Source organism: Capsicum annuum, chromosome 4, assembly GCF_002878395.1.
Source record: "Capsicum annuum cultivar UCD-10X-F1 chromosome 4, UCD10Xv1.1, whole genome shotgun sequence".
Lineage (NCBI taxonomy): Eukaryota > Viridiplantae > Streptophyta > Magnoliopsida > Solanales > Solanaceae > Capsicum > Capsicum annuum.
This window is the reverse complement of record NC_061114.1, coordinates 12,710,375-12,717,712: the sequence shown is the minus strand read 5'-3', so window position 1 is coordinate 12,717,712 and position 7,338 is coordinate 12,710,375. Positions and strand designations below refer to the sequence as shown.

The following is a 7,338-nucleotide window of genomic DNA, read 5'->3' as shown; positions in this document are numbered from 1 at the left end:
ATTAACTGTGCTGAACTGACTAACTGAAATAAACTAATTTATATAATGATTAATTGAGATGATAATATTTTCTTAACTAAACTAAGCTGAATTCACTGAGTTCCATTGACTGATGGAAAAGCTACTTGTGATCTGAGGTCCGACTGAGAGTACTGAAACTACTGGGACTACTGAACTACTGAGATTTTTGAGTTTTTTTGAGTCACGTGACTAACTAAAATCTATGGATCATAGCTTGACTGAGGATGTCTCGAAAAATGACACTACCTCTAGGCACACACCTATAGTTTTCGGGTACAAGTACCCCCAGGATTCGATGGAAGGAAACTGACACACATGACTGACTTGATCATAAGAGTAGAGTCCACAATTCACAATATCATTAGTAAGGATTTCATAATAAAAATGATTCTCAACAAACTATCACATGATCTGGAATGTACACAACATGTATATACTTGCATGGCTTCAATAACATGGTCATTCCATATCACAACAATATCATGAGCATCTCATACAACATCTTCAATTCAACACAATAGCATGGGGATTATGTTGAACATAAACTTTGAACATGGAATAGTCATTTAGGACGTATTATGTCATAAAAGCATGATTTCTATTCCCTTAGATATTTTCACAAATACCTTCCATGCACATCTTAGGCATAGGTGGGTTCATAAAGATTACAAATATCCAACCACCAATTTCACATATTTATACATTAAATACCACCATATCCTCACTCAAAACATACAAAGATCCCACCTAACGCATCATCAAACTCCAACCACATGAACATCAAGCACCAACAATATAAACATCATAATACATAATTTCGAAGATGATTCTTGAGCTTCATGGATGAAAGAAGTCCATGAATCAACTCACGCATACCTTAGGAGGAAGATTCTTAATAATTGACGGAAGAATTTCATTGAATTAGGAGCTATATATTTTGTAGGGTTAAGTTTAGGGACATGTAAGAAGTGTTAAAAGACTTAATTACCCTAAAAGACTTAATTACCCTCAAAATAACTCAAAATGGAGTGTTTTTGGCACTTGGAACTGACTTAGACAGCGCCCAAGAAATCTCACAAGCCAGGTTGGGCGGCGCCTAACCAATCACCTAAGTTTGGTTGGGCGGCCCCAAACCAATCGCATACACTTACTGTCTCTCACGTAAATGGGCATAACTTTTCGCTCGGGTATTGAATTAAGGCAAAATTTGTATCCTTTGGAAGCTAATTCGGTTCTCTATAATTTGGTGGGTATAAATATGCTGAAATACCACATTCACATCGAGTTATACTCATTCAAATATGACCCTTACTAAATAGAAAACTAAAACTTGATGGATTCAAAAACTCTTAGCTTGTATTAACTTAAGTGACTCATATGAACATGCTTAACGCATTATAAGCTATCTTATCTCTAGGATACTCATTGTAAGTCATGTAATCAATTATGAATCATAGTATAGGAGATTTAATATGTAGGAAAAATAGTTCAAACATACGAGGTATTACAATATCTCCCCCTTGGGAACATTCATCCTTGAATGGAAATTAACTGAGGCAGGAGAGATGATAAGATGAAGTACGTACAAGACATATACTACTAAAACATGGTTTCATGACTGACATGACTGAAAGCTGAGCACAACATACTGAACATGCATATCTGCTGCATGGAAAGCTGATTCATGAATATAAGACTGAGGATTCTAATAAAGTGAGTTTTCTTAAAATAAGAATGCATATCTGATGCACAACTGAAAAGCTAAATCCATGCATATCTGATGCTTGATTACATGACTGACATGATATGTAAATGTATGACTGAAGATACTGATAAATTGTACTTTCTCTACTGAACACGTATATCTAATGCCTGAATATCTGACTGAGCTGACTCTTGAAATCTTGACTGATTATGCCATGGCACTTGATAACTAATTTATAATGGGAAAATGAAAGCATCAAGAAAAGGTGGGGTATCTCCCCCTTGGGATACTATGTCCCTCTAGGAATGTTTACCTTGCTGAGATACTGGGGTGATGCACAGGGCATCTACGAACTAGATTATAACTAAACTTCGGGGGTCTGAAACTAATGTATGAAATGGACTAAACTTGAAACTACTAGGAGGTTCTACCTTGAAATAGTTACATTCTCTAAGATTTTGGATAGCATGAATAGATGCAAGGATGAGAAAACAAGTTATACAAATCTGACTGTTCATTGGCACGACATGAATACTAAAAGAAGAGAGACTATTCCTAAAACATCTTATAGCCTCATGTATATAAATGTGGTGCGCAACACACCCATGTACAAGACACTACTAGATGCGGCTTTCAGACTTCCTAGGACTCTATAGAACCTTAGGCTCTGATACCAAGTTTGTAATGCCTCGATTTTCTAAACCGGAATGCTACACGGTGCTCATAACCCCGAAGGACCATAAGCTAACCCATGATAGATATCTATACCTATAACTACATAATATACAAATAAAATGCATAAACATGAACAAAGAGGGCGTAAGGTTTAATCTTGAATAATAAAATATCTGAAATAAGGTGGTATCACAATATCAAAACAAAAATGAAAATACTAAAGTCCAAATCTAAAAAAACTATAATCGTCTAAAAGCATCTAAACTGTCTGAATAAGGAGTTGAAGGAACATGTCTCCAACTAACTCCTTAAACTAAAAATAAACATATATATTGGAATAATAAATGAAATGATCATGTCCTTGAAAGATGAGGACTCACTGCTTACTGAACTGCTACTGCTGATTTGGAATCTACATCTCAGAACCTATGGTGTAACATAAAAAGAAAGCACCATAGTGCAAATGCGTCAATACAACTAAAGTACAGAGTATACGTGGGGGTAGGCTAAATGCATGCGGTTTGTATGCATGAACATGCTGACTAATATGAACATGAGAATACATACATAAATACATACGTAACTTCTACTAAACTCGTGGAGATACTGACCACTTAAGTTTGAACTCTGACATCATGAGTTTCATGATACTAAGATACTGAATAACTGATAACATGGATGACTGTATCTAATAGTCCTAATTCTAGGGAAAGCTATCTGAGTTCCAAACTGTATCTAAGAATCTATGTCTGAGATCAGTCCTAGCAAACGAGTGACCTCTGAAATTGATATTGAGGATACTCAACTAAATCTTAGATTTGCGATCAAGCCTATCTGTCGGGTGACCTCTAGATCTAATAATAAGCATCTGAATATGGGACCAAACCTATCTAAAAGGATGATCCAAGAATCACTGGAACTATTTGAGTTTCCTACTGTATCTGAACATCTAAGTCTGAGATCAGTCCTAGCTAACGAGTGATCTCTGACACTGATAATTATAATACTCAACTAAATCTGAGATTGAGATCAAGCTTGTCCGTCGGGTGACCTCTAGATCTAATAATAAGCATCTGAATATGGGACAAAGCCTATCTGATGGGATGATCCATGAATTAATGGAACTATCTGAGTGCCTTACTGAGATCGATGACTATATCTAACAGTCCTGATTCCTGATTTGTACTCTGAAGAATGATACAAAAACTGTAACTATAACTATGATTGTGGGAGGTAGTAACCTAACCGACATGCCTCAATACTGTACTGGTGGGGTCCAATCTTTACCCTAATGGGAAAGGTATCAATACCATGCCACGGGTAAATACCTCTACTATGGTCAAGCCTCTCTGACGGGTGACCTAAATAGGAAATCAAGCCTAAGGCAATATAATAGTCAAGTATAGCCTTAATCTGATGGGTGACTCCTGTCCTATGCTGGCTAAAAAATTTTGGAGTACAGGGATTGTTCTTAACGGCTCTGTCTTTATAACGAAAAAACTACCATTCCTACACTCGCTCGTTGCTAGTCCCTACTCCCAACTGAAAGACTCTAAAAAGATTAACTGTGCTGAACTGACTAACTAAAATAAACTAATTTATAAACTGATTAACTGAGCTAATAATATTTTCTTAGCTAAACTAAGCTGAATTCACTGAGTTCCGTTGACTGGCAGAAAAGCTACTTGACATCTAAGGTCAGACTGAAAGAACTAAAACTACTGGGACTACTGAACTACTTAGATTTCTGAATTTTTCTGAGTCATGTGACTAACTGAAATCTATGGAGCATAGCTTGACTGAGGATGTCTTGAAACTTGACGCTAGGTCTAGGCACAAAGATATAGTTTTTGGGTACAAGTACCCCCAGGACTCGATGGAAGGAAAATGACACACATCACTGACTTGATCATAAGAGTAGAGTCGGCAATTTACAATATCATAAGTAAGGATTTCACAATAAGAATGATTCTCAACAAACTATCACATGATCAGGAATGTACACAATAGGTATATACTTGTATGGCTTCAATAAGATGGTCATTCCATATCACAACAATATCATGAGCATCTCATACAACATATTAAATTCAATACAATAGCATGGGGATCACGTTGAACATAAACTTAGAACATGGAATAGTCATTTAGGACTTATTATGTCATAAAAGCATGATTTCTATTCCCTTAGGTATTTTCACACACACCTTACATGCACATGTTTGGCTCAGGTGGATTCATCAATATTACAAATATTCAACCACCAATTTCATATATTTATACATTAAATTCCACCATATCCTTACACAAAACATACAAAGATCACATCTTAGGCATCATCAAACTCCAACCACAACGACATCAACCACCAACAACATAAACATCATAATACATAATTTAGAAGATGTTTCTAAAGCTTCATGGATGAAAGGAGTCCATGAATCAACTCACGCATACCGTAGGAGGAGGATTCTTGATGATTGACGGAGGAATTTCCTTGAAATTGGATCTTCAAGCTTAATCATGCAACCCTAGTTGTTTTTCTCTTTTATTTTGCTTGGATGATGAACTTTAGATGTTAATAGGGTTGTAATGTAATTAGGAGCTATATATTTCATAGGGTTAAGTGTAGGGACATGTAAGGAGTGTTAAAAGACTTAATTACCCTCAAAATAACTCAAAACAGAGTGTTTTTGGCACTTGGAACTGACTTAGGCGGCGTCCAAGTAATTGCAAAAGCCAAGTTGGGTGGCGCCTAGCCAATTTCCTATTTTTGGTTGGGTGGCTCCTAACCAATCTTATACCCTTACTGTCTCTCACGAAAATGGGCATAACTATTTGCTCTGGTATTGGATTAGGCAAAATTGGTATCGTTAGAAAGCTAATTCGATTATCTATAATTTGGTGGGTAGAAATATGCAGAAATACCACATTAACATCTAGTTATACTCGTTGAAATATGACCTTTACAAAATCGAACACTAAAACTTGATGGATTCAAAAACTCTTAGCTTGTATTACCTTAAGTGACTCATATGAACATGCTTAATGCAACGTAATCTATCTTATTGCAAGGATACTCATTGTAAGTCATGTACTCAAGTATGAATCATAGGATAGGATATTTCATATGTAGGGAAAATGGTTCGTCTCCTAGCTTAGAAACATGCGAGGTATTACAATAACCCTATATATATATTCTATTTAGTGAATGTAAACACACAGTAATAAGATTCAATCAAAAAAGAAGTTCCCTCTTCTCTTCTCTACAGTTTCTTCCTTCTTCTTCTTTCTCTTCTTCCTCTGCATTAATAGATTATAGAGTTGATCATAGATAAACTCTGATTAAGTTCAGATGACCATCTCATAATAATGCTTAAACTGTTAAAGAGAACACACTTTATTTATTTGATTATTATTCAGAATGTCCAATTGTGTTCATATATGGGCCCCTCTAATTCTTTTTCTAATTATCCAATCACGTAAAATTCATTTTTATGTCGTCGCATGCTATGTTAAAATTGTGCAATACAAATGTCAAAAAATTAACTAAGATAGTCCAACGGTTAATTTCATGTTGTATAATTTTTTCTTCACTTTCTGGTTCATCTCATCTAAAATTTTAATCTGAGCACCTTCACCTTATGCGGCTTCTCCTTTGTGGCCATTTTAGCTAAAAGTTTAATATTTTAGAGGCACAATCTTTAAATTTGCCTTATATATCATCTATATATTCCCTCCAACTTTGGGTGTCCACAAGTAGACATTTAAACTTTTATAAAGTTGAACAAGTAGACACATACGTCCTTTATGATGTCCTATGTGACATCCTACATTATTCTGCGTGTATCTACAAACAAACTTGTTAACAACATTATGTCTTCAACATGGGAAGATGAAAGACAAAATGGTCAAAATTCAAGGAAAGAAGGAAGGGAGAAAAGGGGAACTAGCAATTGATGCAAAGATATTTTAGATAACGCTCGCTTTCAATGTTGTAGAAGTGGAAAAAAATAGGAGATACTGCAGAATACAAGCAGTTTTGTGATCAAGGCTTAAAGCCTTCATTAAAAGATATAGTTGTACATGGCAAGGCAATGAGCAACAACTAGTGCAAAATAACGAAATCAAAACTTAAAGGTGGGCTAATGTTTCTTATTTGGGAAGGAATTAACATTTTTCTATCTTAATAGGTTGATTTGGAAAATCTTGAATAATGGATTAGTACTGAATTCAAAGAAGAGAAATTTAGGAACTTAACTATCTATCTTCTTCATTTATCATTGTGGGACCAATAGGTCACATTTAAAGTCATGGAATCAGTCACTGGTGTTTGTTTCAAGCAAGTTTCCTGTTTTACAACCCTTAAGTGTGACACTTGTCTTTATCTTGCGTGAATGCAAGATACTTCATGCATCGAGCTACCCTTTTTTTCTTATCATGTAAGCTTTATGATAACATTTTTTGTCATTGCTCTTTTGGTTTGTTGTCTTGATGTTATATGTCATTAGTGTCAAGCCCTAAGAATATTTTGAAAATAGAGCAATTCCAATGCACGAAGGGGGTTAATGGCAGACTGCCATCGCGGACCTGGAGGTTCGCAATGCGACCCCTGACACGATGCTGGTGGTCCACAGCGTGGAACCCATATTCGACCCCATCCAATGTACCTTTGCTGGACCCTCCGCGGCGTGGAGCCTTTGCGGAGTGTCCAAATCGTGATGCTATCCCTTTTGCAACATCTAAAAACACCCCCAACGCTTTCCATCCCAACCTAACATGATTTACTATTGATATAGGGGTCCTAAGGGATCGGTTTATGCATTAATTATGTGATAAAATTCCAAGGTATTACGTCCAACCAAGTTGTTTTCAGAAAGGTTGAAGTCTTTATGTTGCTTAAGTTTCAAACTTTATTTGAAATTCGCCCTTTGATT

The 7,338-nt window shown here is 35.8% G+C and overlaps 1 pseudogene; it reads left to right on the top strand.

The window, feature by feature from the left end:
• Positions 1-6,539, top strand: part of LOC107869116 — a 51,549-nt pseudogene extending 45,010 nt beyond the window's left edge.
• Positions 6,540-7,338: the final 799 nt, after the last annotated feature.